This window comes from Crocuta crocuta, unplaced genomic scaffold (genome assembly GCF_008692635.1).
Source record: "Crocuta crocuta isolate KB4526 unplaced genomic scaffold, BGI_CrCroc_1.0 scaffold334, whole genome shotgun sequence".
Taxonomy (NCBI): Eukaryota; Metazoa; Chordata; class Mammalia; order Carnivora; family Hyaenidae; genus Crocuta; species Crocuta crocuta.
This window is the reverse complement of record NW_027533260.1, coordinates 2,941,510-2,952,168: the sequence shown is the minus strand read 5'-3', so window position 1 is coordinate 2,952,168 and position 10,659 is coordinate 2,941,510. Positions and strand designations below refer to the sequence as shown.

The 10,659-nt window shown below is 46.6% G+C and overlaps 1 protein-coding gene and 1 long non-coding RNA gene across 2 annotated transcripts in view; one reads left to right on the top strand and one right to left on the bottom strand.

Annotated features, from left to right (window-relative positions):
• The window catches only part of SULT2B1 (sulfotransferase family 2B member 1), a 41,341-nt gene that overhangs the window by 5,378 nt on the left and 25,304 nt on the right, over nucleotides 1-10,659 (top strand). The window lies entirely within an intron of this gene.
• Nucleotides 7,087-10,659, bottom strand: part of LOC144217704 (uncharacterized) — a 4,403-nt gene continuing 830 nt past the window's right edge. Inside the window, exons 2-3 of the long non-coding RNA XR_013330936.1 lie at nucleotides 9,561-9,743; nucleotides 7,087-7,199 (exon numbers count right to left, since the gene is read on the bottom strand). This is a non-coding gene — a long non-coding RNA (uncharacterized LOC144217704). The remainder of the gene's footprint in view (nucleotides 7,200-9,560; nucleotides 9,744-10,659) is intronic.

Genomic DNA, 10,659 nt, shown 5'->3' with positions numbered 1-10,659 from the left:
GGGGGGGGGGGGGGGAGAGGAGAGAGAGAAAGCATTGGAGGGAAAGGAGGGAGAGAGAAGAGTCAAAAAGAGCCTCGGACTGAAGTCACCACACACACAGAGATCCAAGGTGTGCTGGGACATAGAGTATGTAGGGAAGAAGTAGAACTTGACGGTGGGAACGGAAAAACACTGGCCGTGCTGGCATGGGAACCTAGGAGAGGCAGGGACAGTGGGGGCCTATGGGGCTGCAATGAGTCCTCCGGCCTATTAGGAACAAAGCCCGGGATTCAGTACAAAGCGCTCTGAGAATTTGAAGGGAGTGATTCATTTCTTTAGCTAGATTTTTCTTTATTATTATTATAAAAGTGATACATCAAAGTGATATGTTGCAAGTGTTTTTAAAAACTATTTAAAAGTTCACATAATTTTTAAAAATTTGTTTACTTTGAGAGAGAGAGAAAATACACATGTGAGTCGGGGAGGGGCAGAGAGAGGGAGAGAGAGAACACAGGCTCCGTGCTGTCGGCGAAGAACCCAGTGCGGGGCTTGATCCCACGAATGATGAGCTCATGACCTGAGCTGAAATCAAGAGTCAGACACTTAGCCCACTGAGCCACCCGGGCGCCCCACAAGTTTGTATAGATTTTCAGGGTGCCAGAAATTGGCAAGGAGGGAGAAAGAACAGAGGAGAGGAATTTACCCCATCGGGACTTCAAATCCTATGAAGTTACTACAACCCAAGCAGTATGACCCCCGTCCTACGACTGAGCAGTTCCAGTCCTGGTCGGAGGCTGCTTCGGATTCTGTGTCTCCCTCTCTCTCTGCGCCTACCCTGCTCATGCTCTGTCTCTCTCTTTCTCAAAAAAAAAAAAATTTTTTTAAAGGTAAAAAAAAAAAAAGGCTAACACGTTTCTTCAAAAGGAAAATAATTTAAGAAGGATGAAAGTGGGGTATCTCGCAGCTATTTTTAAATGGAATGACACGGCTGTAGATTAACCTGAAGGAATAATCAGGGTGCCGGAGTACAGTGTGAGATGTAAAATCAATAGTTTTAGGAAGAAAAGGGGGAAGGGGGGAGGGGGAGGAGAGGAGACATCTGAGGGCTCACACTGTCGTCTATTTGCATGTGCTTCTATAAGCAATTAGGTGACTCACCAAACTGGCCATACTGGGGTCCCCCGAGGCCGGGAGGGCATTTGTCGGGAGAGACCATTAACTTATTAATAAACCTGGATGATCGATAAATGTAGAGACATGATCCAAGAATTTGTTCTTCTCCTAATTGGATTGTCTATGCTGTTTAGGTTTATTGATGTGTTTTTGAGAGAGACAGAGACAGCACGAGTGGTGGAGGGGCAGAGAGGGGGTGGGGGAGACAGAGAACCCCAAACAGGCTCTGCGATGCCAGCACAGAGCCCCATCCGGGGCTCGAACCCACAAAGCCGTGAGATCGCGACCTGAGTGGAAACCAAGAGTCGGACGCTTCACCGACTTACAGTTCAGAACTCAAGAGGGTACAGAAGTCCTGGGGGGGAAAATTCTAGTCTCACAACTACCCCAGACCCAACCCCGGAGTCACTACTTTCAATGCTGACCTGCCGGAAATTTCTGTCTATGCCTGGATTCCGTCTTATGCGCTTCTTTTTAAACCGTGACTAAGATACTACTTTATATCTTTGGGCCCTTTGCACCCTCCAGTCTTTCAGTATGAACATTTCGAAACTTCTTGTTCTGCTGAGAGACACAGAGACCCGCCGAGACCCCTGAAGCCGGGTTCAGGGAGCCTTTATTACCGGCCGGGACGGCACAGGGTTAACACAGAGCTCTAGATGTGCAGCCCCGAACCCAAGGACTTAGGGCTTTTTATAATGAATGAGCCAGCAGGCAAGCGGGCAGTACAGAAGCAGAATTGACCATTTATTGCAAAAAAAAAAGGCTACACAGTGATAAAGAGAGCAGCCCTTTTCCTGGCACGTAGGACAACATTTGTTATTTTGAAGGCACGACTCAGGATTTTGGGGACTTTCAAGGGAATAGCCATTATCTCAGGGACAAAGTGTGCAAAGTGTGTCATAAATAACCATTAATAGGGACCATTAACCCTTGTCTTCTTATTTGTCTTCTCCTTGCACCTGAGGACAGTCACGCAGCCCTCAGTGCGGGCCCAGAAGGTCAACTCTGGGTCCAGATGGAAGGACCGAGGCTAAGTTCATGGGCAACATCCCCCACCGGCTTCAGGTGTATGAGTCAAATCACGGACTCATCATCTTGGCTGAGCCAGTTGTAGGAAGATCTTTTTTTTTTAATGTTTTATTTATTTCTAGGAGAGAGAGAGAGACAGCGTGAGCAGGGGAGGGTCAGAGAGAGAGGGAGTCACAGACTCCGAAACAGGCTCCAGGCTCTGAGCTGGCAGTCAGCACAGAGCCCGACGCGGGGCTCGAACCCACAAACCGCGAGATCATGACCCGAGCGAAAGTCGGACGCTTAACCGACTAAGCCACCCAGGCGCCCCACCAGTTGTAGGAAGATCTTAGGACCATTATCTTTATCAAGTTTATCTTCTCCCTTATAAAGTTGAGTAGCCAATTTCTGAGACCTGGGCTGACTAGGACGCCCAGTAGCAAGAGCACCAGGGGACGTGTGACAGCCGAGAGCAGAGCTGGTCACCAGGGGGACCATGAGAATTGAGGCTGGTACCTCTATTCCCACTGTTGTCCTTGTTATTGTCTTTCTTTCATGTCATTCCTGACCAGGGCCAAGCTCTCTCTGATTACCCAGAACAGTTCATATAAAAGCAACCGTCTTCTCCCAGTGCGGCACGCAGGACTCCTTGTTTTAAAATTAAAACATCTGGGGCGCCTGGGTGGCTTAGTCGGTTAAGCATCTGACTTCGGCTCAGGTCTTGATTTCAGGGTTCATGGGTTCGAGCCCCGCATCGGGCTCTGTGCTGACAGCTCTGAGCCTGGAGCCTGCTTCAGATTCTGTGTCTCCCTCTCTCTCTCTGACCCTCTCCTGCTCCCACGCACTCTCTCTCTTAAAAAAAAAAAAAAAAAAAAGGCCATCGAGCCCTCACAGGGTCTAGAGGACAATCTCAGCTAGGGAGTCAACCTGTGTCTCAAGCTTAGTGATGGAAGCTTCCATGAGACTGAGGTCCTTGTCCACCTGTCTGCTGAGGGTTTTAAGATTTCGGTCCCCAACTATTAAGGAAGCTGTCCCGATAGCCGTAGAGCCAGCAACTCCAGCCCCCACTAAAACGGGTCCTAGAATGGGGGCGGCACGTTTTGATCCCAGGCCAGGGGTCATTCCAAAATGAACTTGTCCTTCTTCCCCACTGGCTTTTGGGCGGCCTCTCGTGCGGCGGGGTGTCAGCTTGTTGATTCCCGATCGCCTCCGGAGAGGAGCCTCTCTGATGTCCTTTGCAGTGGATTATTGACACTTTAGTTGGCAGCCAGATGGCTTCCAGCAAGCTTACGATCTCTTTTTTATTTATTTATTTTTAAATTTTTTAAATTTATGTCTAGGAGAGAGAGAGACAGCGTGAGCAGGGGAGGGTCAGAGAGAGAGGGAGTCACAGACTCTGAAATAGGCTCCAGGCTCTGAGCTGGCAGTCAGCACAGAGCCCGACGCGGGGCTCGAACCCACGAACCGCGAGATCATGACCTAAGCGAAAGTCGGACACTTAACCGACTAAGCCACCCAGGCGCCCCATCTCTTTTTTATTTTTAACATCTTTTCCTGCCGAGGTTAGGAGCCCTCGCTCTTTATATAGGGACCCACGCACATGCGCGGTGGCGAAGGCAGACCGGCTGTCCGTATGGATGTTGACAGGTTTTCCTTTCGCCAACCTCAGCACCTGAGTGAGGGCAACGAGTCAGCTTTTTGTGCGGGGCTCCCACGCCCTAGCGCCTGGGCCCAGACTACTGTTCCCTGATGCTCACCTACTGCTGCCCCTGCTCTTACAGATGGGCGCCCAGAGTAGAGAACAGAACATAAGGTGAGTGCGAACAGGAACCTCTCACGCTGTTTGCCCAGCTTTCTGGGGTAACCTCTGCCAATTCAATGGCAAAGGGTAAGGACAGTCTATCTTATCGGAATGGGGATTTCTCAAGCTCTTGCCGTGCATGTACCAGCCAGCTTCCGGGGTGTGGCTGGCGCAGGGCTGGAGATCTCAGGGGCCAGTGTCCTTTCGAGGGTCAGTTTAAGCGAGTTGACTGGATCTGGATCACTTCGCCAGGTTGAGGGCTCTTCTGAGTTGGCCTACTTAACTCCGGAGTGATGGACCCATGCAGTGAGGCCTGAAACTTTAAGGGCTGAGTCCTTTGCTTGGTTGTACATCTGTGAAGTCCGCCTCCATTTGAAAGGGGTGCCCCCCATCCTTTGAAGGAACCAGATCTCCTGGGCTTAGTAAATGTCAGATCAGGTTTAGGGAGGATATGGTTTGCATATTTAGAGATCTATCCTGTGTTCCTGTTGTTTAAATAATCCAATGCCCATGGAGTCTTACTATCATCCCCACAGAATAACAAGCACAGAAGACTGTGTATCCATGAAATACTGTGGCAATTTCTCTGAAGGTTACCTCAAGTTGTCTAATTTAGGCAAACAACAAACATTTTTAAAAAATTTTTTTAATGTTTTATTTATTTCTGAGAGAGAGAGAGAGAGAAAGAGACAGCGTGAGCAGGGGAGGGTCAGAGAGAGACAGAGACACAGAATCTGAAGCAGGCTCCAGGCTCTGAGCTGCCAGCACAGAGCCCGACGTGGGGCTCGAACCCACGAACTGTGATACCATGACCTGAGCCGAAGTCGGACACTTAACCGACTGAGCCACCCAGGCGCCCCGGCAAACAACAAACATTTAAAGACAATGAGAACTAGAATTTAACATCCATAACGGTGCGTTGTTGAAACATAGTTTTTCTCTCTAAAACCCCCCACTTCCAGAGATGGCCAAATCGAGACCAATGCATTTGTAGAACAGTCCAGTCTTAACCCTGGCCTAATTATTTACATAAGCTCAGCAAGAGTAGCGATTGTTCATGAGGATCTTTCCAAGTGCACTTTGCTGGGACCTTTTATAAGGAATCTCTCGGTTGAGCTTTTAGTAGCCTCTCCGGGCCAGAAGCCAAGCCAAGTACTTGCCATCAGACAGGCCTCCAATGCCTGTAGAATTGGGCGAATTCCTCTTCACAAGGTCCCCAAAATGTCCTGAGGTCCCTGCACCTGCCAGGAACTGACCTTCTTTATTCATCTGGGGGGGCTGCTAGCAACTCTGTGAGCAAGGTATCAGGCCAACATTTCAAAGAGGCTTTATGGCTCCATGTTTTATAAAGTCAACCTTCGTTCCTTAAAGCTGTCTGGTCATATCTGAGTCTATGCATGACTTTCAAATATGACATTCCAGTCAAAGCCTTGGTAAAATAACCAGTATTTCCAATGGTGTCCTATTCCAAGATGAACAGATTCTCATCGAATTGATGCAAACAATTGTAATTGCCATAAAAGAAAGACTACTCATTGGGAGTTTTTGAATTTTAGAAGCTTTGGGTAGAGAGAAAAGATAAATGCTTCAGTTTATAAATGAATACTTTATGACATCTCTGTATATCATAGATCTTTTAAGAAAATGTTTCCTTAATCTGGAAGAGCAAACATTAGAGAACCAGCAATATTTGTTTTTTTTTAATAAATTTCTTTTTTTTTAAATGTTTTATTTTTATTTTTGAGGGAGAGATAGAGACAGCGTGAGCAGGGGAGGGGCAGAGAGAGGGGGAGATACAGAATCTGAAGATAGGCTCTAGGCTCTGAGCTGTCAGCACAGAGCCCGATGCGGGGCTCAAACCCATGAACCGTGAGATCATGACCTGAGCTGAAGTCGGACGCTTAACCGACTAAGCCACCCAGGCGCCCCAAGAACAATTATTTCTGACAAAAATCTTAGAAATGGACATTGTTAAAGATCTGATGAGAGTTCATTATGATGCAATTGACAAATTCGGTGATTTCTGTGACATATAACATTTCAGATAATCAGAATATTAAGTGATAACCTTATATCAAAACATTAAAGCTTTAGGAGTTGCATATATACTTGGGCAGTTGCGGCATTTACCTGTGCAATACAACCTAAGGTTTATCATTGTACGATAGTGCTTTTCCGAGTAACTTAGCATCCCAAATAAAAGGGCCTAATTGGTCAAAAGACTTATTTACCATTTAAATCCTGGGAAGTTTGTTAAGACCTTAGGAAGCNTCTCTCTCTCTCCTAGAAATAAATAAAAAATATTAAAAAAAAAAATTAGCCATCACTTTCAGTCCTCTTTTTTTTTTTAACAAATTGGAACAGAGATAACAGGAGTTTATTTGACCTTCAGCAAATCTAGGTAGAATACATGTTTGTTTCTGTTTTTTTTAATGTCGATAAACATTGTCCATCTCAAACCAACAAACTTAAATTAACTTAAACACTAAATGGGTTTTACTTGAGTCCACGTAAGATACTTTGTTCCCCATGGTTAATTTTGACATGGAAAGTTGGTGGGGAAACTGACTTCGGTGGTCTTCGGGCCTCAACATCTAGGGGAGGAGGAAGAGCTGATGGTGCCTGAGGCCTTGAGGAGCCAGTGATGAAGGCCGCCCCCATCGTGACCCCCCAGGAGATGCAGAAAAGGAGTGGGGGAAGGGAGGGTTAAAGAGGAGAGGTGCCCGCAGAAGGCAGAGAAAGCGAATTCCCAGTTTTAAATTTTGTCAGGTCAGACAGAGGTGCAGACTTCAGGTTTCTTTTGTTTTATTTTAACCAGTGGAATTAGGCAATCTGCGTCAGTCCAGAGACGACAGGAGTTTCGGCAGCTGGTTGGGAATATTCCTTAAAGTCTCTGTCCCGAGGTAGCCTAACGNACCTTAGGAAGCTATAAAGCACATCCTAAATAGGATTACAGATCATTACAAATCTTAAAACTTTATATATTTAACCAAAGTGGCAATAAAAGATCCTAAAGGCGAACGTATAGCATTATATAGTCATCAGCAAGACCTAGCTCCTTTAACATTGAGAAGTTTTAACTAAGCAAAGACCTGATAAAGATGAAACCTAAAGCTTTNGGCAATCTGCGTCAGTCCAGAGACGACAGGAGTTTCGGCAGCTGGTTGGGAATATTCCTTAAAGTCTCTGTCCCGAGGTAGCCTAACGACAGTTGGCTCCAATTATAGCTGTTAACCTGGGAAATGAGTGAGAGAGAAGCCCTCAGATCACTAGGCAGAGGAACAGAGAGTTAGCATCCCCTTCAGTATGATTTGATCTCAGCCAGACCAATAAAGTCCCCTTCTCCAAGTCGCAATATCGGCTGGGTTTGGGGGGCCCTTTCCGATTCAGGCACCCTTTTTCCAGTGCCCCTGTTTGCTGCAGGTAAATCGCACCCAAGGGNAAAGATGAAACCTAAAGCTTTGGTTTTCTTGGCAGACAAAAGAGAAAACCTTTGTTTACATAGTTTTACCAAAAGCAGATCAACAATCCAAGAAAACTTTGTCTTTTGAACAGAGAGAAAGGCAGAGCTTTCACCTTATACCAGTGTACTTTTAAAATTCTATTTATCTTTTTTTATAAGATTTTTTTTAATGTTTTATTTATTTCTAGGNAGACCAATAAAGTCCCCTTCTCCAAGTCGCAATATCGGCTGGGTTTGGGGGGCCCTTTCCGATTCAGGCACCCTTTTTCCAGTGCCCCTGTTTGCTGCAGGTAAATCGCACCCAAGGGGGAAGGGTTTGGACAATCTCTAATCAGGAGTTGATACAGGAACTGATCAGGGTAGTCTGGGAATCTGGTGACAACATGCCAGACGCGGCAGATGGTTGGGACACATAAGGTTCACTCTGAGGGCCATCCTACACCAAAAGTGGGCCATTCTAATGTACATAATTTTATAGTCTCCCTAAAACCCCTTCTCTGCACAGTCCCATCCCCTAATGTTCCCGTGAGGCGATGTCGCAAAGACAGACACAGGGGTGGGGGTGCCCCCTCTAATGAGGAGACCAGTCAGATGCCCAACTGGCCGTGTCCTGAAGGAACTTAGGTGANTGAGCAGGGGAGGGTCAGAGAGAGAGGGAGTCACAGACTGAAACAGGCTCCAGGCTCTGAGCCGGCAGTCAGCACAGAGCCCGACGCGGGGCCCGAACCCACAAACCGCGAGATCATGACCTGAGCGAAAGTCGGACGCTTAACCGACTAAGCCACCCGGGCGCCCCAAAATTCTATTTATCTTAACCTTAGTTCATCCTGAACATAAATAAAATTCGTCTACAACTTTCCTTTGCTTTAAATTTTGTCCCAAAGCCATTTTTCTCTAAACAACCAGTCTCGTTTAGGACAAAATTACTTTTTTTCATTTTTAACAAAAATGTAGTTTTATTCCTTATATCTTTTTTACATATCTCCCATTTTCCTACATGCAGAAGAATAGGCTCTCCTTATTTCCAACAGTTGTAAGTACACTTAGTAGAATTTTAACTGCTAAAAACCTTAGTCTCCAGTGAAAACTAAGTAGTAATCAATTGTGAACTTTATGTTATATCAGAATTTTTTATTTCATTTTATTTAAAAAATTGTTTAATGTTTTATTTTTATTTCTGAGCGAGAGAGAGAGACAGTGTGAGCAGGGGAGGGTCAGAGAGAGGGAGACACAGAATCTGAAACAGGCTCCAGGCTCTCAGCTGTCAGCACAGAGCCCGACGCGGGGCTCGAACCCACGAACTGTGAGATCATGACCTGAGCCACCCAGGCGCCCCAATATCAGAATTTTTTAGATGGCAAACTTATGAATCCATTAAGCACAAAACATGTTTTTTAACAGTTCCAAATATTCTTAGTGGGTTTTTTTTGCAACAAGTCAAAAGCAGAAACCTACATCTAGTAATTAGTGCTTTAGCTTCTTATCACGTTAGATAGCCAATGAACTCAATCTCAATTTATCATGCAAGCAAAACTTTAATGTTTTGTTTAAAGCTATCTTAACAATTACCCATGAAAACTATGAGACAGACAAAATTAGGCATCACTTGGGGCGCCTGGGTGGCTTAGTCGGTTAAGCGTCCGACTTTAGCTTAGGTCATGATCTCGNAACCGCGAGATCATGACCTAAGCGAAAGTCGGACGCTTAACCGACTAAGCCACCCAGGCGCCCCGATCGGGAACTATTCTGATGCCGCCGTAGACTATATACCGTTCATCACAGAATCGCAGACGGGCTCACTCAGACTCCGCAGGCTTCTGGGGACCTTAAGGGGCCCGACCCGTGGAGCCACAGACTCGAGCCCGGCAGGCAAGCCAGAGTCGCACATCCACACTCACACACACCCCAGAGGTGACTGCATTCCCTCCCACAGAATTCCTACCGACAATGACAATGACAGCAGGACAAAACAGGACAGAAGTGGCCACAAAACAGGCTCACAGGTTTACTGAAGGGCCCACCCGACGGCTCGGTGCACCCGGGGCGGGAAGTAGTGCCCGCGTGCAGCCTTCCACTTAATCCCCCAGACAGAAGCACATGCGCATTCAGAATTCAGATGACAAACGGACTCACCTCCGGAGGTTCAGACAGGCGACTCCCACGGATTCACTGGGGCCCGTTTTCGGGGCGGCAGGAAAGACAAGAGCGTTTCCCCGATCCCGGGACGTCTTCAGGAGCCTGGGAGGGTGCAGGCGAATGGGACAGGAATTTGGAGGTCTGGGGTCTCCATAATCTCGCTGGGGCCTCCAAAATGTTCTGCCGAGAGACACAGAGACCCGCCGAGACCCCTGAAGCCGGATTCAGGGAGCCTTTATTACCGGCCGGGACGGCACAGGGTTAACACAGAGCTCTAGATGTGCGGCCCCGAACCCAAGGACTTAGGGCTTTTTATAATGAATGAGCCAGCAGGCAAGCGGGCAGTATAGAAGCAGAATTGACCATTTATTGCAAAAATAAGGCTACACAATGATGAAGAGAGCGGCCCTTATCCTGGTACGTAGGACAACATTTGTTATTTTGAAGGCACGACTCAGAGTTTGGGGGGACTTTCAAGGGAATAGCCATTATCTCAGGGACAAAGTGTGCAAAGTGTGTCATAAATAACCATTAATAGGGACCATTAACCCTTGTCTTCTTATTTGTCTTTTCCTTGCACCTGAGGACAGTCACGCAGCCCTCAGTGTGGGCCCAGAAGGTCAACTCTGGGTCCAGATGTAAGGACCGAGGCTAAGTTCATGGGCAACACCTGCCACCTCGAGAATTTTATTATCTTTGTTTTCCCACATATCTGTGCATCCTTTTCTCCATCCTTATCTGCGATGCATATCAAAGGAAGTTGCAGACATCAGTACATTTCATTGTAAACGCTCCCATATTTGCTTACGGGATCTTCTTTTATTTTTTTATGGGGGGGAGGGGCAGAGGAGGAGAGAGAGAGAATCTTATCAGCGTGGAGCCTGACACAGGGGCTCGATCCCACGACCCTGGGATCATGACCTGAGCTGAAATCAAGAGTCCGGGTGCTTAATCAGACTGAGTCTCCCGGGCGCCCCAATGGGGTTTTCTTTTCTTTTTTTAATGTTTATTTATCTACTTATTTATTTTAAATTCTTAAAAAAATTAAAAAAAAATTTTTTTTAATGTTTTATTTATTTCTAGGAGAGAGAGAGAG